Source organism: Brienomyrus brachyistius, chromosome 1 (genome assembly GCF_023856365.1).
Source record: "Brienomyrus brachyistius isolate T26 chromosome 1, BBRACH_0.4, whole genome shotgun sequence".
NCBI lineage: Eukaryota > Metazoa > Chordata > Actinopteri > Osteoglossiformes > Mormyridae > Brienomyrus > Brienomyrus brachyistius.
Window position 1 is genome coordinate 23,740,514 of NC_064533.1, and position 17,074 is coordinate 23,757,587.

Sequence of the window (17,074 nt, forward strand, 5' to 3'; positions counted from 1 at the left end):
CTCCGGCTCGAAGGACTAGTAGCTTTTTTCGATGTCAAGTTTGAACAGAAGCAACAAACTATATTTACTAATCCCACATTCTAAGGGACGAAAGGTAGCTCATCCTTCGATAGCTCAGATGGCAGAGCGGAGGACTGTAGATGAAGTCTGATGGGGATCCTTAGGTCGCTGGTTCGACTCCGGCTCGAAGGACTAGTAGATTTTTTCCGATGTCAAGTTTCCGCACAAGCAATAAACTACATTTACTAATCCCACATTCTAAATGAAGAAGTGAAGCTCGTCTTTCGATAGCTAAGATGGCAGAGCGGAGGACTGTAGATAAAGTCTGATGGAAATCCTTAGGTTGCTGGTTCAACTCCGGCTCGAAGGACTAGTAGATTTTTTCCGATATCAAGTTTCCGCACAAGCAATAAACTACATTTACTAATCCCACATTCTATAGGAACATGGATAGCTCATCCTTCGATAGCTCAGATGGCAGAGCGGCGGACTGTAGATTAAGCCTGATGGGGATCCTTAGGTCGCTGGTTCAACTCCGGCTCGAAGGACTTGTAGATTGTTTCCGATGTCAAGTTTCCGCACAAGCAATAAACTACATTTACTAATCCCACATTCTAAAGGAACATGGATAGCTCAGATGGCAGAGCGGAGGACTGTAGATTAAGCCTGATGGGGATCCTTAGGTCGCTGGTTCAACTCTGGCTCGAAGGACTAGTAGTTTTTTTCGATGTCAAGTTTGAACAGAAGCAAAAAACTATATTTACTAATCCCACATTCTAAGGGAACAAAGTTAGCTCATCCTTCGATAGCTCAGATGGCAGAGCGGAGGACTGTAGATGAAGTCTGATGGGGATCCTTAGGTCGCTGGTTCGACTCCGTCTTGAAGGACTAGTAGATTTTTTCCGATGTCAAGTTTCCGCACAAGCAATAAACTACATTTACTAATCCCACATTCTAAAGGAACACGGGTAGCTCATCCTTTGATAGCTCAGATGGCAGAGCGGAGGACTGTAGATGAAGTCTGATGGGGATCCTTAGGTCGCTGGTTCCACTCCGTCTCGAAGGACTAGTAGATTTTTTCCGATGTCAAGTTTCCGCACAAGCAATAAACTACATTTACTAATCCCACATTCTAAAGGAACATGGGTAGCTCATCCTTCGATACCTCAGATGGCAGAGCGGAGGACTGTAGATTAAGCCTGATGGGGATCCTTAGGTCGCTGGTTCAACTCCGGCTCGAAGGACTAATAGCTTTTTTCGATGTCAAGTTTGAACAGAAGCAACAAACTATATTTACTAATCCCACATTCTAAGGGAAGAAAGGTAGCTCATCCTTCGATAGCTCAGATGGCAGAGCGGAGGGCTGTAGATAAAGTCTGATGGAGATCCTTAGGTCGCTGGTTCAACTCCGGCTCGAAGGACTAGTAGATTTTTTCCGATGTCAAGTTTCCACACAAGCAATAAACTACATTTACTAATCCCACATTCTAAATAAACAAGTGAAGCTCGACTTTCGATAGCTCAGTTGGCAGAGCGGACGACTGTAGATTAAGCCTGATGGGGATCCTTAGGTCGCTGGTTCAACTCCGGCTTGAAGGACTAGTACCTTTTTTCGATGTCAAGTTTGAACAGAAGCAACAAACTATATTTACTAATCCCACATTCTAAGGGAAGAAAGGTAGCTCATCCTTCGATAGCTCAGATGGCAGAGCGGAGGACTGTAGATAAAGTCTGATGGAGATCCTTAGGTCACTGGTTCAACTCCGGCTCGAAGGACTAGTAGATTTTTTCCGATATCAAGTTTCCGCACAAGCAATAAACTACATTTACTAATCCCACATTCTATAGGAACATGGATAGCTCATCCTTTGATAGCTCAGATGGCAGAGCGGAGGACTGTAGATTAAGCCTGATGGGGATCCTTCGGTCGCTGGTTCAACTCCGGCTCGAAGGACTAGTAGCTTTTTTCGATGTCAAGTTTGAACAGAAGCAACAAACTATATTTACTAATCCCACATTCTAAGGGAACAAAGTTAGCTCATCCTTCGATAGCTCAGATGGCAGAGCGGAGGACTGTAGATGAAGTCTGATGGGGATCCTTAGGTCGCTGGTTCGACTCCGTCTCGAAGGACTAGTAGATTTTTTCCGATGTCAAGTTTCCGCACAAGCAATAAACTACATTTACTAATCCCACATTCTAAAGGAACACGGGTAGCTCATCCTTTGATAGCTCAGATGGCAGAGCGGAGGACTGTAGATTAAGCCTGATGGGGATCCTTAGGTAGCTGGTTCAACTCCGGCTCGAAGGACTAGTAGCTTTTTTCGATGTCAAGTTTGAACAGAAGCAACAAACTATATTTACTAATCCCACATTCTAAGGGAAGAAAGGTAGCTCATCCTTCGATAGCTCAGATGGCAGAGCGGAGGACTGTAGATAAAGTCTGATGGAGATCCTTAGGTCGCTGGTTCAACTCCGGCTCGAAGGACTAGTAGATTTTTTCCGATGTCAAGTTTCCACACAAGCAATAAACTACATTTACTAATCCCACATTCTAAATAAACAAGTGAAGCTCGACTTTCGATAGCGCAGTTGGCAGAGCGGACGACTGTAGATTAAGCCTGATGGGGATCCTTAGGTCGCTGGTTCAACTCCGGCTCGAAGGACTAGTAGCTTTTTTCGATGTCAAGTTTGAACAGAAGCAACAAACTATATTTACTAATCCCACATTCTAAGCGAAGAAAGGTAGCTCATCCTTCGATAGCTCAGATGGCAGAGCGGAGGACTGTAGATAAAGTCTGATGGAGATCCTTAGGTCGCTGGTTCAACTCCGGCTTGAAGGACTAGTAGATTTTTTCCGATATCAAGTTTCCGCACAAGCAATAAACTACATTTACTAATCCCACATTCTAAAGGAACACGGGTAGCTCATCCTTTGATAGCTCAGATGGCAGAGCGGAGGACTGTAGATGAAGTCTGATGGGGATCCTTAGGTCGCTGGTTCCACTCCGTCTCGAAGGACTAGTAGATTTTTTCCGATGTCAAGTTTCCGCACAAGCAATAAACTACATTTACTAATCCCACATTCTAAAGGAACATGGGTAGCTCATCCTTCGATAGCTCAGATGGCAGAGCGGAGGACTGTAGATTAAGCCTGATGGGGATCCTTAGGTCGCTGGTTCAACTCCGGCTCGAAGGACTAGTAGCTTTTTTCGATGTCAAGTTTGAACAGAAGCAACAAACTATATTTACTAATCCCACATTCTAAGGGAAGAAAGGTAGCTCATCCTTCGATAGCTCAGATGGCAGAGCGGAGGACTGTAGATAAAGTCTGATGGAGATCCTTAGGTCGCTGGTTCAACTCCGGCTCGAAGGACTAGTAGATTTTTTCCGATGTCAAGTTTCCACACAAGCAATAAACTACATTTACTAATCCCACATTCTAAATGAAGAAGTGAAGCTCATCTTTCGATAGCTCAGTTGGCAGCGCGGACGACTGTAGAAAAAGCATGATGGGGATCCTTAGGTCGCTGGTTCAATTCCGGCTCGAAGGACTAGTAGCTTTTTTCGATGTCAAGTTTGAACAGAAGCAACAAACTATATTTACTAATCCCACATTCTAAGAGAGGAAAGGTAGCTCATCCTTCGATAGCTCAGATGGCAGAGCGGAGGACTGTAGATGAAGTCTGATGGGGATCCTTAGGTCGCTGGTTCGACTCCGGCTCGAAGGACTTGTAGATTTTTTCCGATGTCAAATTTCCGCACAAGCAATAAACTACATTTACTAATCCCACATTCTAAAAGAACACGGGTAGCTCATCCTTTGATAGCTCAGATGGCAGAGCGGAGGACAGTAGATTAAGCCTGATGAGGATCCTTAGGTCGCTGGTTCAACTCCGGCTCGAAGGACTAGTAGCTTTTTTCGATGTCAAGTTTGAACAGAAGCAACAAACTATATTTGCTAATCCCACATTCTAAGGGAAGAACGTTAGCTCATCCTTCGATAGCTAAGATGGCAGAGCGGAGGACTGTAGATAAAGTCTGATGGAAATCCTTAGGTTGCTGGTTCAACTCCGGCTCGAAGGACTAGTAGATTTTTTCCGATATCAAGTTTCCGCACAAGCAATAAACTACATTTACTAATCCCACATTCTATAGGAACATGGATAGCTCATCCTTCGATAGCTCAGATGGCAGAGCGGAGGACTGTAGATTAAGCCTGATGGGGATCCTTAGGTCGCTGGTTCAACTCCGGCTCGAAGGACTTGTAGATTTTTTCCGATGTCAAGTTTCCGCACAAGCAATAAACTACATTTACTAATCCCACATTCTAAAGGAACATGGGTAGCTCATCCTTCGATAGCTCAGATGGCAGAGCGGAGGACTGTAGATTAAGCCTGATGGGGATCCTTAGGTCGCTGGTTCAACTCCGGCTCGAAGGACTAGTAGCTTTTTTCGATGTCAAGTTTGAACAGAAGCAACAAACTATATTTACTAATCCCACATTCTAAGGGAACAAAGTTAGCTCATCCTTCGATAGCTCAGATGGCAGAGCGGAGGACTGTAGATGAAGTCTGATGGGGATCCTTAGGTCGCTGGTTCGACTCCGTCTCGAAGGACTAGTAGATTTTTTCCGATGTCAAGTTTCCGCACAAGCAATAAACTACATTTACTAATCCCACATTCTAAAGGAACACGGGTAGCTCATCCTTTGATAGCTCAGATGGCAGAGCGGAGGATTGTAGATGAAGTCTGATGGGGATCCTTAGGTCGCTGGTTCCACTCCGTCTCGAAGGACTAGTAGATTTTTTCCGATGTCAAGTTTCCGCACAAGCAATAAACTACATTTACTAATCCCACATTCTAAAGGAACATGGGTAGCTCATCCTTCGATAGCTCAGATGGCAGAGCGGAGGACTGTAGATTAAGCCTGATGGGGATCCTTAGGTTGCTGGTTCAACTCCGGCTCGAAGGACTAGTAGCTTTTTTCGATGTCAAGTTTGAACAGAAGCAACAAACTATATTTACTAATCCCACATTCTAAGGGAAGAAAGGTAGCTCATCCTTCGATAGCTCAGATGGCAGAGCGGAGGACTGTAGATAAAGTCTGATGGAGATCCTTAGGTCGCTGGTTCAACTCCGGCTCGAAGGACTAGTAGATTTTTTCCGATGTCAAGTTTCCACACAAGCAATAAACTACATTTACTAATCCCACATTCTAAATAAACAACTGAAGCTCGACTTTCGATAGCTCAGTTGGCAGAGCGGACGACTGTAGATAAAGCATGATGGGGATCCTTAGGTCGCTGGTTCAACTCCGGCTCGAAGGACTCGTAGATTTTTTCCGATGTCAAGTTTCCGCATAAGCAATAAACTACATTTACTAATCCCACATTCATGAAGGAACATGGGTAGCTCATCCTTCGATAGCTCAGATGGCAGAGTGGAGGACTATAGATTAAGCCTGATGAGGATCCTTAGGTCGCTGGTTCAACTCCGGCTCGAAGGACTAGTAGCTTTTTTCGATGTCAAGTTTGAACAGAAGCAACAAACTATATTTACTAATCCCACATTCTAAGGGACGAACGTTAGCTCATCCTTCGATAGCTCAGATGGCAGAGCGGAGGACTGTAGATAAAGTCTGATGGGGATCCTTAGGTCGTTGGTTCAACTCCGGCTCGAAGGACTAGTAGCTTTTTTCGATGTCAAGTTTGAACAGAAGCAACAAACTATATTTACTAATCCCACATTCTAAGGGAACAAACGTAGCTCATCCTTCGATAGCTCAGATGGCAGAGCGGAGGACTGTAGATGAAGTCTGATGGGGATCCTTAGGTCGCTGGTTCGACTCCGGCTCGAAGGACTTGTAGATTTTTTCCGATGTCAAATTTCCGCACAAGCAATAAACTACATTTACTAATCCCACATTGTAAAGGAACACGGGTAGCTCATCCTTTGATAGCTCAGATGGCAGAGCGGAGAACAGTAGATTAAGCCTGATGCGGATCCTTAGGTCGCTGGTTCAACTCCGGCTCGAAGGACTAGTAGCTTTTTTCGATGTCAAGTTTGAACAGAAGCAACAAACTATATTTACTAATCCCACATTCTAAGGGAACAAAGGTAGCTCATCCTTCGATAGCTCAGATGGCAGAGCGGAGGACTGTAGATGAAGTCTGATGGGGATCCTTAGGTCGCTGGTTCGACTCCGGCTCGAAGGACTAGTAGATTTTTTCCGATGTCAAGTTTCCGCACAAGCAATAAACTACATTTACTAATCCCACATTCTAAATGAAGAAGTGAAGCTCATCTTTCGATAGCTCAGTTGGCAGCACGGACGACTGTAGAAAAAGCATGATGGGGATCCTTAGGTCGCTGGTTCAATTCCGGCTCAAAGGACTAGTAGCTTTTTTCGATGTCAAGTTTGAACAGAAGCAACAAACTATATTTACTAATCCCACATTCTAAGGGAGGAAAGGTAGCTCATCCTTCGATAGCTCAGATGGCAGAGCGGAGGACTGTAGATGAAGTCTGATGGGGATCCTTAGGTCGCTGGTTCGACTCCGGCTCGAAGGACTTGTAGATTTTTTCCGATGTCAAATTTCCGCACAAGCAATAAACTACATTTACTAATCCCACATTCTAAAGGAACACGGGTAGCTCATCCTTTGATAGCTCAGATGGCAGAGCGGAGGACAGTAGATTAAGCCTGATGAGGATCCTTAGGTCGCTGGTTCAACTCCGGCTCGAAGGACTAGTAGCTTTTTTCGATGTCAAGTTTGAACAGAAGCAACAAACTATATTTGCTAATCCCACATTCTAAGGGAAGAACGTTAGCTCATCCTTCGATAGCTAAGATGGCAGAGCGGAGGACTGTAGATAAAGTCTGATGGAAATCCTTAGGTTGCTGGTTCAACTCCGGCTCGAAGGACTAGTAGATTTTTTCCGATATCAAGTTTCCGCACAAGCAATAAACTACATTTACTAATCCCACATTCTATAGGAACATGGATAGCTCATCCTTCGATAGCTCAGATGGCAGAGCGGAGGACTGTAGATTAAGCCTGATGGGGATCCTTAGGTCGCTGGTTCAACTCCTGCTCGAAGGACTTGTAGATTTTTTCCGATGTCAAGTTTCCGCACAAGCAATAAACTACATTTACTAATCCCACATTCTAAAGGAACATGGGTAGCTCATCCTACGATAGCTCAGATGGCAGAGCGGAGGACTGTAGATTAAGCCTGATGGGGATCCTTAGGTCGCTGGTTCAACTCCGGCTCGAAGGACTAGTAGCTTTTTTCGATGTCAAGTTTGAACAGAAGCAACAAACTATATTTACTAATCCCACATTCTAAGGGAACAAAGTTAGCTCATCCTTCGATAGCTCAGATGGCAGAGCGGAGGACTGTAGATGAAGTCTGATGGGGATCCTTAGGTCGCTGGTTCGACTCCGTCTCGAAGGACTAGTAGATTTTTTCCGATGTCAAGTTTCCGCACAAGCAATAAACTACATTTACTAATCCCACATTCTAAAGGAACACGGGTAGCTCATCCTTTGATAGCTCAGATGGCAGAGCGGAGGACTGTAGATTAAGCCTGATGGGGATCCTTAGGTCGCTGGTTCAACTCCGGCTCGAAGGACTAGTAGCTATTTTCGATGTCAAGTTTGAACAGAAGCAAGAAACTATATTTACTAATCCCACATTCTAAGGGAAGAAAGGTAGCTCATCCTTCGATAGCTCAGATGGCAGAGCGGAGGACTGTAGATGAAGTCTGATGGGGATCCTTAGGTCGCTGGTTCCACTCCGTCTCGAAGGACTAGTAGATTTTTTCTGATGTCAAGTTTCCGCACAAGCAATAAACGACATTTACTAATCCCACATTCTAAAGGAACATGGGTAACTCATCCTTCGATAGCTCAAATGGCAGAGCGGAGGACTGTAGATTAAGCCTGATGGGGATCCTTAGGTCGCTGGTTCAACTCCGGCTCGAAGGACTACTAGCTTTTTTCGATGTCAAGTTTGAACAGAAGCAACAAACTATATTTACTAATCCCACATTCTAAGGGAACAAACGTAGCTCATCCTTCGATAGCTCAGATGGCAGAGCGGAGGACTGTAGATAAAGTCTGATGGGGATCCTTAGGTCGTTGGTTCAACTCCGGCTCGAAGGACTCGTAGATTTTTTCCGATGTCAAGTTTCCGCACAAGCAATAAACTACATTTACTAATCCCACATTCTAAAGGAACATTGGTAGCTCATCCTTCGAAAGCTCAGATGGCAGAGCGGAGGACTGTAGATTAAGCCTGATGGAGATCCTTAGATCGCTGGTTCAACTCCGGCTCGAAGGACTAGTAGCTTTTTTCGATGTCAAGTTTGAACAGAAGCAACAAACTATATTTACTAATCCCACATTCTAAGGGAACAAACGTAGCTCATCCTTCGATAGCTCAGATGGCAGAGCGGAGGACTGTAGATGAAGTCTGATGGGGATCCTTAGGTCGCTGGTTCGACTCCGGCTCGAAGGTCTTGTAGATTTTTTCCGATGTCAAGTTTCCGCACAAGCAATAAACTACATTTACTAATCCCACATTCTAAAGGAACATGGGTAGCTCATCCTTCGATAGCTCAGATGGCAGAGCGGAGGACTGTAGATTAAGCCTGATGAGGATCCTTAGGTCGCTGGTTCAACTCCGGCTCGAAGGACTAGTAGCTTTTTTCGATGTCAAGTTTGAACAGAAGCAACAAGCTATATTTACTAATCCCACATTCTAAGGGAAGAACGTTAGCTCAACCTTCAATAGCTCAGATGGCACAGCGGAGGACTGTAGATAAAGTCTGATGGAGATCCTTAGGTCGCTGGTTCAACTCCGGCTCGAAGGGCTAGTAGATTTTTTCCGATGTCAAGTTTCCGCACAAGCAATAAACTACATTTACTAATCCCACATTCTAAATGAACAACTGAAGCTCGTCTTTCGATAGCTCAGTTGGCAGGGTGGACGACTGTAGAAAAAGCATGATTGGGATCCTTAGGTCGCTGGTTCAACTCCGGCTCGAAGGACTAGTAGCTTTTTTCGATGTCAAGTTTGAACAGAAGCAACAAACTATATTTACTAATCCCACATTCTAAGGGAACAAAGGTAGCTCATCCTTCGATAGCTCAGATGGCAGAGCGGAGGACTGTAGATGAAGTCTGATGGGGATCCTTAGGTCGCTGGTTCGACTCCGGCTCGAAGGACTTGTAGATTTTTTCCGATATCAAGTTTCCGCACAAGCAATAAACTACATTTACTAATCCCACATTCTATAGGAACATGGATAGCTCATCCTTCGATAGCTCAGATGGCAGAGCGGAGGGCTGTAGATTAAGCCTGATGGGGATCCTTAGGTCGCTGGTTCAACTCCGGCTCGAAGGACTTGTAGATTTTTTCCGATGTCAAGTTTCCGCACAAGCAATAAACTACATTTACTAATCCCACATTCTAAAGGAACATGGGTAGCTCATCCTTCGATAGCTCAGATGGCAGAGTGGAGGACTGTAGATTAAGCCTGATGGGGATCCTTAGGTCGCTGGTTCAACTCCGGCTCGAAGGGCTAGTAGCTTTTTTCGATGTCAAGTTTGAACAGAAGCAACAAACTATATTTACTAATCCCACATTCTAAGGGAACAAACGTAGCTCATACTTCGATAGCTCAGATGGCAGAGCGGAGGACTGTAGATGAAGTCTGATGGGGATCCTTAGGTCGCTGGTTCGACTCCGACTCGAAGGACTTGTAGATTTTTTCCGATGTCAAATTTCCGCACAAGCAATAAACTACATTTACTAATCCCACATTCTAAATGAACAACTGAAGCTCGTCTTTCGATAGCTCAGTTGGCAGGGCGGACGACTGTAGAAAAAGCATGATTGGGATCCTTAGGTCGCTGGTTCAACTCCGGCTCGAAGGACTAGTAGCTTTTTTCGATGTCAAGTTTGAACAGAAGCAACAAACTATATTTACTAATCCCACATTCTAAGGGAACAAAGGTAGCTCATCCTTCGATAGCTCAGATGGCAGAGTGGAGGACTGTAGATGAAGTCTGATGGGGATCCTTAGGTTGCTGGTTCAACTCCGGCTCGAAGGACTAGTACATTTTTTCCGATGTCAAGTTTCCGCACAAGCAATAAACTACATTTACTAATCCCACATTCTAAATGAACAACTGAAGCTCGTCTTTCGATAGCTCAGTTGGCAGGGCGGCCGACTGTAGAAAAATTATGATTGGGATCCTTAGGTCGCTGGTTCAACTCCGGCTCGAAGGACTAGTAGCTTTTTTCGATGTCAAGTTTGAACAGAAGCAACAAACTATATTTACTGATCCCACATTCTAAGGGAACAAAGGTAGCTCATCCTTCGATAGCTCAGATGGCAGAGCGGAGGACTGTAGATGAAGTCTGATGGGGATCCTTAGGTTGCTGGTTCAACTCCGGCTCGAAGGACTTGTAGATTTTTTCCGATGTCAAATTTCCGCACAAGCAATAAACTACATTTACTAATCCCACATTCTAAAGGAACACGGGTAGCTCATCCTTTGATAGCTCAGATGGCAGAGCGGAGCACAGTAGATTAAGCCTGATGAGGATCCTTAGGTCGCTGGTTCAACTCCGGCTCGAAGGACTAGTAGCTTTTTTCGATGTCAAGTTTGAACAGAAGCAACAAACTATATTTGCTAATCCCACATTCTAAGGGAAGAACGTTAGCTCATCCTTCGATAGCTAAGATGGCAGAGCGGAGGACTGTAGATAAAGTCTGATGGAAATCCTTTGGTAGCTGGTTCAACTCCGGCTCGAAGGACTAGTAGATTTTTTCCGATATCAAGTTTCCGCACAAGCAATAAACTACATTTACTAATCCCACATTCTATAGGAACATGGATAGCTCATCCTTCGATAGCTCAGATGGCAGAGCGGAGGACTGTAGATTAAGCCTGATGGGGATCCTTAGGTCGCTGGTTCAACTCCGGCTCGAAGGACTAGTAGCTTTTTTCGATGTCAAGTTTGAACAGAAGCAACAAACTATATTTACTAATCCCACATTCTAAGGGAACAAAGGTAGCTCATCCTTCGATAGCTCAGATGGCAGAGCGGAGGACTGTAGATGAAGTCTGATGGGGATCCTTAGGTCGCTGGTTCCACTCCGTCTCGAAGGACTAGTAGATATTTTCCGATGTCAAGTTTCCGCACAAGCAATAAACTACATTTACTAATCCCACATTCTAAAGGAACATGGGTAGCTCATCCTTCGATAGCTCAGATGGCAGAGCGGAGGACTGTAGATTAAGCCTGATGGGGATCCTTAGGTCGCTGGTTCAACTCCGGCTCGAAGGACTAGTAGCTTTTTTCGATGTCAAGTTTGAACAGAAGCAACAAACTATATTTACTAATCCCACATTCTAAGGGAAGAACGTTAGCTCATCCTTCAATAGCTCAGATGGCACAGCGGAGGACTGTAGATAAAGTCTGATGGAGAACCTTAGGTCGCTGGTTCAACTCCGGCTCGAAGGACTAGTAGATTTTTTCCGATGTCAAGTTTCCGCACAAGCAATAAACTACATTTACTAATCCCACATTCTAAATGAACAACTGAAGCTCGTCTTTCGATAGCTCAGTTGGCAGGGCGGACGACTGTAGAAAAAGCATGATTGGGATCCTTAGGTCGCTGGTTCGACTCCGGCTCGAAGGACTTGTAGATTTTTTCCGATATCAAGTTTCCGCACAAGCAATAAACTACATTTACTAATCCCACATTCTATAGGAACATGGATAGCTCATCCTTCGATAGCTCAGATGGCAGAGCGGAGGACTGTAGATTAAGCCTGATGGGGATCCTTAGGTCGCTGGTTCAACTCCGGCTCGAAGGACTTGTAGATTTTTTCCGATGTCAAGTTTCCGCACAAGCAATAAACTACATTTACTAATCCCACATTCTAAAGGAACATGGGTAGCTCATCCTTCGAAAGCTCAGATAGCAGAGTGGAGGACTATAGATTAAGCCTGATGGGGATCCTTAGGTCGCTGGTTCAACTCCGGCTCGAAGGACTAGTAGCTTTTTTCGATGTCAAGTTTGAACAGAAGCAACAAACTATATTTACTAATCCCACATTCTAAGGGAACAAACGTAGCTCATCCTTCGATAGCTCAGATGGCAGAGCGGAGGACTGTAGATGAAGTCTGATGGGGATCCTTAGGTCGCTGGTTCGACTCCGGCTCGAAGGACTTGTAGATTTTTTCCGATGTCAAGTTTCCGCACAAGCAATAAACTACATTTACTAATCCCACATTCTAAATGAACAAGTGAAGCTCGTCTTTCGATAGCTCAGTTGGCAGAGCGGACGACTGTAGAAAAAGCATGATTGGGATCCTTAGGTCGCTGGTTCAACTCTGGCTCGAAGGACTAGTAGCTTTTTTCGATGTCAAGTTTGAACAGAAGCAACAAACTATATTTACTAATCCCACATTCTAAGGGAACAAAGGTAGCTCATCCTTCGATAGCTCAGATGGCAGAGCAGAGGACTGTAGATGAAGTCTGATGGGGATCCTTAGGTCGCTGGTTCGACTCCGGCTCGAAGGACTAGTAGATTTTTTCCGATGTCAAGTTTCCGCACAAGCAATAAACTACATTTACTAATCCCACATTCTAAAAAAACATGGGTAGCTCATCCTTTGATAGCTCAGATGGCAGAGCGGAGGACTGTAGATTAGGCCTGATGAGGATCCTTAGGTCGCTGGTTCAACTCCGGCTCGAAGGACTAGTAGCTTTTTTCGATGTCAAGTTTGAACAGAAGCAACAAACTATATTTACTAATCCCACATTCTAAGGGAAGAACGTTAGCTCATCCTTCGATAGCGCAGATGGCAGAGCGGAGGAATGTAGATAAAGTCTGATGGAGATCCTTAGGTTGCTGGTTCAACTCCGGCTCGAAAGACTAGTAGATTTTTTCCGATGTCAAGTTTCCGCACAAGCAATAAACTACATTTACTAATCCCACATTCTAAAGGAACATGGGTAGCTCATCCTTCGATAGCTCAGATGGCAGAGCGGAGGACTGTAGATTAAGCCTGATGGGGATCCTTAGGTCGCTGGTTCAACTCCGGCTCGAAGGACTAGTAGCTTTTTTCGATGTCAAGTTTGAACAGAAGCAACAAACTATATTTACTAATCCCACATTCTAAGGGAACAAAGGTAGCTCATCCTTCGATAGCTCAGATGGCAGAGCGGAGGACTGTAGATGAAGTCTGATGGGGATCCTTAGGTCGCTGGTTCGACTGCGGCTCGAAGGACTTGTAGATTTTTTCCGATATCAAGTTTCCGCACAAGCAATAAACTACATTTACTAATCCCACATTCTATAGGAACATGGATAGCTCATCCTTCGATAGCTCAGATGGCAGAGCGGAGGACTGTAGATTAAGCCTGATGGGGATCCTTAGGTCGCTGGTTCAACTCCGGCTCGAAGGACTAGTAGATTTTTTCCGATGTCAAGTTTCCGCACAAGCAATAAACTACATTTACTAATCCCACATTCTAAAGGAACATGGGTAGCTCATCCTTCGATAGCTCAGATGGCAGAGCGGAGGACTGTAGATTAAGCCTGATGGGGATCCTTAGGTCGCTGGTTCAACTCCGGCTCGAAGGACTAGAAGCTTTTTTCGATGTCAAGTTTGAACAGAAGCAACAAACTATATTTACTAATCCCACATTCTAAGTGAACAAAGGTAGCTCATCCTTCGATAGCTCTGATGGCAGAGCGGAGGACTGTAGATGAAGTCTGATGGGGATCCTTAGGTCGCTGGTTCGACTCCGGCTCGAAGTACTGGTAGCTTTTTTCGATGTCAAGTTTGAACAGAAGCAACAAACTATATTTACTAATCCCACATTCTAAGGGAAGAACATTAGCTCATCCTTCGATAGCTCAGATGGCAGAGCGGAGGACTGTAGATAAAGTCTGATGGAGATCCTTAAGTCGCTGGTTCAACTCCGGCTCGAAGGACTAGTAGATTTTTTCCGATGTCAAGTTTCCACACAAGCAATAAACTACATTTACTAATCCCACATTCTAAATGAACAAGTGAAGCTCGACTTTCGATAGCTCAGATGGCAGAGCGGAGGACTGTAGATAAAGCATGATGGGGATCCTTAGGTCGCTGGTTCAACTCCGGCTCGAAGTACTAGTAGCTTTTTTCGATGTCAAGTTTGAACAGAAGCAACAAACTATATTTACTAATCCCACATTCTAAGGGAAGAACGTTAGCTCATCCTTCGATAGCTCAGATGGCAGAGCGGAGGACTGTAGATAAAGTCTGATGGAGATCCTTAGGTCGCTGATTCAACTCCGGCTCGAAGGACTAGTAGATTTTTTCCGATGTCAAGTTTCCACACAAGCAATAAACTACATTTACTAATCCCACATTCTAAATGAACAAGTGAAGCTCGACTTTCGATAGCTCAGTTGGCAGAGCGGACGACTGTAGATAAAGCATGATGGGGATGCTTAGGTCGCTGGTTCAACTCCGGCTCGAAGGACTTGTAGATTTTTTCCGATGTCAAGATTCCGCATAAGCAAGAAACTACATTTACTAATCCCACATTCATGAAGGAACATGGGTAGCTCATCCTTCGATAGCTCAGATGGCAGAGTGGAGGACTATAGATTAAGCCTGATGAGGATCCTTAGGTCGCTGGTTCAACTCCGGCTCGAAGGACTAGTAGCTTTTTTCGATGTCAAGTTTGAACAGAAGCAACAAACTATATTTACTAATCCCACATTCTAAGGGACAAAAGTTAGCTCATCCTTCGATAGCTCAGATGGCAGAGCGGAGGACTGTAGATAAAGTCTGATGGGGATCCTTAGGTCGTTGGTTCAACTCCGGCTCGAAGGACTCGTAGATTTTTTCCGATGTCAAGTTTCCGCACAAGCAATAAACTACATTTACTAATCCCACATTCTAAAGGAACATGGGTAGCTCATCCTTCGATAGCTCAGATGGCAGAGCGGAGGACTGTAGATTAAGCCTGATGGGGATCCTTAGGTCGCTGGTTCAACTCCGGCTCAAAGGACTAGTAGCTTTTTTCGATGTCAAGTTTGAACAGAAGCAACAAACTATATTTACTAATCCCACATTCTAAGGGAACAAACGTAGCTCATCCTTCGATAGCTCAGATGGCAGAGCGGAGGACTGTAGATGAAGTCTGATGGGGATCCTTAGGTCGCTGGTTCGACTCCGGCTCGAAGGACTTGTAGATTTTTTCCGATATCAAGTTTCCGCACAAGCAATAAACTACATTTACTAATCCCACATTCTATAGGAACATGGATAGCTCATCCTTCGATAGCTCAGATGGCAGAGCGGAGGACTGTAGATTAAGCCTGATGGGGATCCTTAGGTCGCTGGTTCAACTCCGGCTCGAAGGACTAGTAGATTTTTTCCGATGTCAAGTTTCCGCACAAGCAATAAACTACATTTACTAATCCCACATTCTAAAGGAACATGGGTAGCTCATCCTTCGATAGCTCAGATGGCAGAGCGGAGGACTGTAGATTAAGCCTGATGGGGATCCTTAGGTCGCTGGTTCAACTCCGGCTCGAAGGACTAGTAGCTTTTTTCGATGTCAAGTTTGAACAGAAGCAACAAACTATATTTACTAATCCCACATTCTAAGTGAACAAAGGTAGCTCATCCTTCGATAGCTCTGATGGCAGAGCGGAGGACTGTAGATGAAGTCTGATGGGGATCCTTAGGTCGCTGGTTCAACTCCGGCTCGAAGTACTGGTAGCTTTTTTCGATGTCAAGTTTGAACAGAAGCAACAAACTATATTTACTAATCCCACATTCTAAGGGAAGAACATTAGCTCATCCTTCGATAGCTCAGATGGCAGAGCGGAGGACTGTAGATAAAGTCTGATGGAGATCCTTAGGTCGCTGGTTCAACTCCGGCTCGAAGGACTAGTAGATTTTTTCCGATGTCAAGTTTCCACACAAGCAATAAACTACATTTACTAATCCCACATTCTAAATGAACAAGTGAAGCTCGACTTTCGATAGCTCAGTTGGCAGAGCGGAGGACTGTAGATAAAGCATGATGGGGATCCTTAGGTCGTTGGTTCAACTCCGGCTCGAAGTACTAGTAGCTTTTTTCGATGTCAAGTTTGAACAGAAGCAACAAACTATATTTACTAATCCCACATTCTAAGGGAAGAACGTTAGCTCATCCTTCGATAGCTCAGATGGCAGAGCGGAGGACTGTAGATAAAGTCTGATGGAGATCCTTAGGTCGCTGATTCAACTCCGGCTCGAAGGACTAGTAGATTTTTTCCGATGTCAAGTTTCCACACAAGCAATAAACTACATTTACTAATCCCACATTCTAAATGAACAAGTGAAGCGCGACTTTCGATAGCTCAGTTGGCAGAGCGGACGACTGTAGATAAAGCATGATGGGGATCCTTAGGTCGCTGGTTCAACTCCGGCTCGAAGGACTTGTAGATTTTTTCCGATGTCAAGATTCCGCATAAGCAAGAAACTACATTTACTAATCCCACATTCATGAAGGAACATGGGTAGCTCATCCTTCGATAGCTCAGATGGCAGAGTGGAGGACTATAGATTAAGCCTGATGAGGATCCTTAGGTCGCTGGTTCAACTCCGGCTCGAAGGACTAGTAGCTTTTTTCGATGTCAAGTTTGAACAGAAGCAACAAACTATATTTACTAATCCCACATTCTAAGGGACAAAAGTTAGCTCATCCTTCGATAGCTCAGATGGCAGAGCGGAGGACTGTAGATAAAGTCTGATGGGGATCCTTAGGTCGTTGGTTCAACTCCGGCTCGAAGGACTCGTAGATTTTTTCCGATGTCAAGTTTCCGCACAAGCAATAAACTACATTTACTAATCCCACATTCTAAAGGAACATGGGTAGCTCATCCTTCGATAGCTCAGATGGCAGAGCGGAGGACTGTAGATTAAGCCTGATGGGGATCCTTAGGTCGCTGGTTCAACTCCGGCTCAAAGGACTAGTAGCTTTTTTCGATGTCAAGT

General features: G+C 44.7%; 34 non-coding genes across 34 annotated transcripts; all 34 read left to right on the plus strand.

Moving 5' to 3' along the window:
• Positions 1-103: 103 nt before the first annotated feature.
• trnay-gua (transfer RNA tyrosine (anticodon GUA)) lies at positions 104-192 on the plus strand. The gene is given in 2 exon segments: positions 104-140; positions 157-192. It is a non-coding gene; the product is annotated as a tRNA-Tyr (tRNA).
• Positions 193-459: 267 nt separating this feature from the next.
• On the plus strand, positions 460-548 carry trnay-gua (transfer RNA tyrosine (anticodon GUA)). Its single transcript is given in 2 exon segments — positions 460-496; positions 513-548. It is a non-coding gene; the product is annotated as a tRNA-Tyr (tRNA).
• A 1,849-nt stretch (positions 549-2,397) lies between these two features.
• Positions 2,398-2,486, plus strand: trnay-gua (transfer RNA tyrosine (anticodon GUA)). Its single transcript is given in 2 exon segments — positions 2,398-2,434; positions 2,451-2,486. It is a non-coding gene; the product is annotated as a tRNA-Tyr (tRNA).
• A 266-nt stretch (positions 2,487-2,752) lies between these two features.
• trnay-gua (transfer RNA tyrosine (anticodon GUA)) lies at positions 2,753-2,841 on the plus strand. Its single transcript is given in 2 exon segments — positions 2,753-2,789; positions 2,806-2,841. It is a non-coding gene; the product is annotated as a tRNA-Tyr (tRNA).
• A 267-nt stretch (positions 2,842-3,108) lies between these two features.
• On the plus strand, positions 3,109-3,197 carry trnay-gua (transfer RNA tyrosine (anticodon GUA)). Its single transcript is given in 2 exon segments — positions 3,109-3,145; positions 3,162-3,197. It is a non-coding gene; the product is annotated as a tRNA-Tyr (tRNA).
• Positions 3,198-3,285: 88 nt separating this feature from the next.
• Positions 3,286-3,374, plus strand: trnay-gua (transfer RNA tyrosine (anticodon GUA)). Its single transcript is given in 2 exon segments — positions 3,286-3,322; positions 3,339-3,374. It is a non-coding gene; the product is annotated as a tRNA-Tyr (tRNA).
• Positions 3,375-3,640: 266 nt separating this feature from the next.
• trnay-gua (transfer RNA tyrosine (anticodon GUA)) lies at positions 3,641-3,729 on the plus strand. The gene is given in 2 exon segments: positions 3,641-3,677; positions 3,694-3,729. It is a non-coding gene; the product is annotated as a tRNA-Tyr (tRNA).
• Positions 3,730-4,173: 444 nt separating this feature from the next.
• On the plus strand, positions 4,174-4,262 carry trnay-gua (transfer RNA tyrosine (anticodon GUA)). The gene is given in 2 exon segments: positions 4,174-4,210; positions 4,227-4,262. It is a non-coding gene; the product is annotated as a tRNA-Tyr (tRNA).
• An 89-nt stretch (positions 4,263-4,351) lies between these two features.
• trnay-gua (transfer RNA tyrosine (anticodon GUA)) lies at positions 4,352-4,440 on the plus strand. Its single transcript is given in 2 exon segments — positions 4,352-4,388; positions 4,405-4,440. It is a non-coding gene; the product is annotated as a tRNA-Tyr (tRNA).
• A 444-nt stretch (positions 4,441-4,884) lies between these two features.
• trnay-gua (transfer RNA tyrosine (anticodon GUA)) lies at positions 4,885-4,973 on the plus strand. Its single transcript is given in 2 exon segments — positions 4,885-4,921; positions 4,938-4,973. It is a non-coding gene; the product is annotated as a tRNA-Tyr (tRNA).
• Positions 4,974-5,061: 88 nt separating this feature from the next.
• Positions 5,062-5,150, plus strand: trnay-gua (transfer RNA tyrosine (anticodon GUA)). The gene is given in 2 exon segments: positions 5,062-5,098; positions 5,115-5,150. It is a non-coding gene; the product is annotated as a tRNA-Tyr (tRNA).
• A 268-nt stretch (positions 5,151-5,418) lies between these two features.
• On the plus strand, positions 5,419-5,507 carry trnay-aua (transfer RNA tyrosine (anticodon AUA)). The gene is given in 2 exon segments: positions 5,419-5,455; positions 5,472-5,507. It is a non-coding gene; the product is annotated as a tRNA-Tyr (tRNA).
• Positions 5,508-5,772: 265 nt separating this feature from the next.
• On the plus strand, positions 5,773-5,861 carry trnay-gua (transfer RNA tyrosine (anticodon GUA)). The gene is given in 2 exon segments: positions 5,773-5,809; positions 5,826-5,861. It is a non-coding gene; the product is annotated as a tRNA-Tyr (tRNA).
• A 266-nt stretch (positions 5,862-6,127) lies between these two features.
• On the plus strand, positions 6,128-6,216 carry trnay-gua (transfer RNA tyrosine (anticodon GUA)). Its single transcript is given in 2 exon segments — positions 6,128-6,164; positions 6,181-6,216. It is a non-coding gene; the product is annotated as a tRNA-Tyr (tRNA).
• Positions 6,217-6,482: 266 nt separating this feature from the next.
• trnay-gua (transfer RNA tyrosine (anticodon GUA)) lies at positions 6,483-6,571 on the plus strand. Its single transcript is given in 2 exon segments — positions 6,483-6,519; positions 6,536-6,571. It is a non-coding gene; the product is annotated as a tRNA-Tyr (tRNA).
• A 1,332-nt stretch (positions 6,572-7,903) lies between these two features.
• Positions 7,904-7,992, plus strand: trnay-gua (transfer RNA tyrosine (anticodon GUA)). Its single transcript is given in 2 exon segments — positions 7,904-7,940; positions 7,957-7,992. It is a non-coding gene; the product is annotated as a tRNA-Tyr (tRNA).
• Positions 7,993-8,435: 443 nt separating this feature from the next.
• On the plus strand, positions 8,436-8,524 carry trnay-gua (transfer RNA tyrosine (anticodon GUA)). Its single transcript is given in 2 exon segments — positions 8,436-8,472; positions 8,489-8,524. It is a non-coding gene; the product is annotated as a tRNA-Tyr (tRNA).
• An 89-nt stretch (positions 8,525-8,613) lies between these two features.
• Positions 8,614-8,702, plus strand: trnay-gua (transfer RNA tyrosine (anticodon GUA)). The gene is given in 2 exon segments: positions 8,614-8,650; positions 8,667-8,702. It is a non-coding gene; the product is annotated as a tRNA-Tyr (tRNA).
• A 443-nt stretch (positions 8,703-9,145) lies between these two features.
• trnay-gua (transfer RNA tyrosine (anticodon GUA)) lies at positions 9,146-9,234 on the plus strand. The gene is given in 2 exon segments: positions 9,146-9,182; positions 9,199-9,234. It is a non-coding gene; the product is annotated as a tRNA-Tyr (tRNA).
• A 1,154-nt stretch (positions 9,235-10,388) lies between these two features.
• On the plus strand, positions 10,389-10,477 carry trnay-gua (transfer RNA tyrosine (anticodon GUA)). The gene is given in 2 exon segments: positions 10,389-10,425; positions 10,442-10,477. It is a non-coding gene; the product is annotated as a tRNA-Tyr (tRNA).
• Positions 10,478-10,921: 444 nt separating this feature from the next.
• trnay-gua (transfer RNA tyrosine (anticodon GUA)) lies at positions 10,922-11,010 on the plus strand. The gene is given in 2 exon segments: positions 10,922-10,958; positions 10,975-11,010. It is a non-coding gene; the product is annotated as a tRNA-Tyr (tRNA).
• Positions 11,011-11,276: 266 nt separating this feature from the next.
• trnay-gua (transfer RNA tyrosine (anticodon GUA)) lies at positions 11,277-11,365 on the plus strand. Its single transcript is given in 2 exon segments — positions 11,277-11,313; positions 11,330-11,365. It is a non-coding gene; the product is annotated as a tRNA-Tyr (tRNA).
• Positions 11,366-11,809: 444 nt separating this feature from the next.
• trnay-gua (transfer RNA tyrosine (anticodon GUA)) lies at positions 11,810-11,898 on the plus strand. Its single transcript is given in 2 exon segments — positions 11,810-11,846; positions 11,863-11,898. It is a non-coding gene; the product is annotated as a tRNA-Tyr (tRNA).
• Positions 11,899-12,164: 266 nt separating this feature from the next.
• Positions 12,165-12,253, plus strand: trnay-gua (transfer RNA tyrosine (anticodon GUA)). Its single transcript is given in 2 exon segments — positions 12,165-12,201; positions 12,218-12,253. It is a non-coding gene; the product is annotated as a tRNA-Tyr (tRNA).
• Positions 12,254-12,519: 266 nt separating this feature from the next.
• Positions 12,520-12,608, plus strand: trnay-gua (transfer RNA tyrosine (anticodon GUA)). The gene is given in 2 exon segments: positions 12,520-12,556; positions 12,573-12,608. It is a non-coding gene; the product is annotated as a tRNA-Tyr (tRNA).
• A 444-nt stretch (positions 12,609-13,052) lies between these two features.
• trnay-gua (transfer RNA tyrosine (anticodon GUA)) lies at positions 13,053-13,141 on the plus strand. The gene is given in 2 exon segments: positions 13,053-13,089; positions 13,106-13,141. It is a non-coding gene; the product is annotated as a tRNA-Tyr (tRNA).
• A 266-nt stretch (positions 13,142-13,407) lies between these two features.
• Positions 13,408-13,496, plus strand: trnay-gua (transfer RNA tyrosine (anticodon GUA)). The gene is given in 2 exon segments: positions 13,408-13,444; positions 13,461-13,496. It is a non-coding gene; the product is annotated as a tRNA-Tyr (tRNA).
• Positions 13,497-13,585: 89 nt separating this feature from the next.
• trnay-gua (transfer RNA tyrosine (anticodon GUA)) lies at positions 13,586-13,674 on the plus strand. The gene is given in 2 exon segments: positions 13,586-13,622; positions 13,639-13,674. It is a non-coding gene; the product is annotated as a tRNA-Tyr (tRNA).
• A 977-nt stretch (positions 13,675-14,651) lies between these two features.
• Positions 14,652-14,740, plus strand: trnay-aua (transfer RNA tyrosine (anticodon AUA)). Its single transcript is given in 2 exon segments — positions 14,652-14,688; positions 14,705-14,740. It is a non-coding gene; the product is annotated as a tRNA-Tyr (tRNA).
• Positions 14,741-15,183: 443 nt separating this feature from the next.
• trnay-gua (transfer RNA tyrosine (anticodon GUA)) lies at positions 15,184-15,272 on the plus strand. The gene is given in 2 exon segments: positions 15,184-15,220; positions 15,237-15,272. It is a non-coding gene; the product is annotated as a tRNA-Tyr (tRNA).
• An 89-nt stretch (positions 15,273-15,361) lies between these two features.
• Positions 15,362-15,450, plus strand: trnay-gua (transfer RNA tyrosine (anticodon GUA)). Its single transcript is given in 2 exon segments — positions 15,362-15,398; positions 15,415-15,450. It is a non-coding gene; the product is annotated as a tRNA-Tyr (tRNA).
• Positions 15,451-15,539: 89 nt separating this feature from the next.
• Positions 15,540-15,628, plus strand: trnay-gua (transfer RNA tyrosine (anticodon GUA)). Its single transcript is given in 2 exon segments — positions 15,540-15,576; positions 15,593-15,628. It is a non-coding gene; the product is annotated as a tRNA-Tyr (tRNA).
• A 265-nt stretch (positions 15,629-15,893) lies between these two features.
• Positions 15,894-15,982, plus strand: trnay-gua (transfer RNA tyrosine (anticodon GUA)). The gene is given in 2 exon segments: positions 15,894-15,930; positions 15,947-15,982. It is a non-coding gene; the product is annotated as a tRNA-Tyr (tRNA).
• Positions 15,983-16,605: 623 nt separating this feature from the next.
• On the plus strand, positions 16,606-16,694 carry trnay-aua (transfer RNA tyrosine (anticodon AUA)). The gene is given in 2 exon segments: positions 16,606-16,642; positions 16,659-16,694. It is a non-coding gene; the product is annotated as a tRNA-Tyr (tRNA).
• The last annotated feature ends 380 nt before the right edge of the window (positions 16,695-17,074 follow it).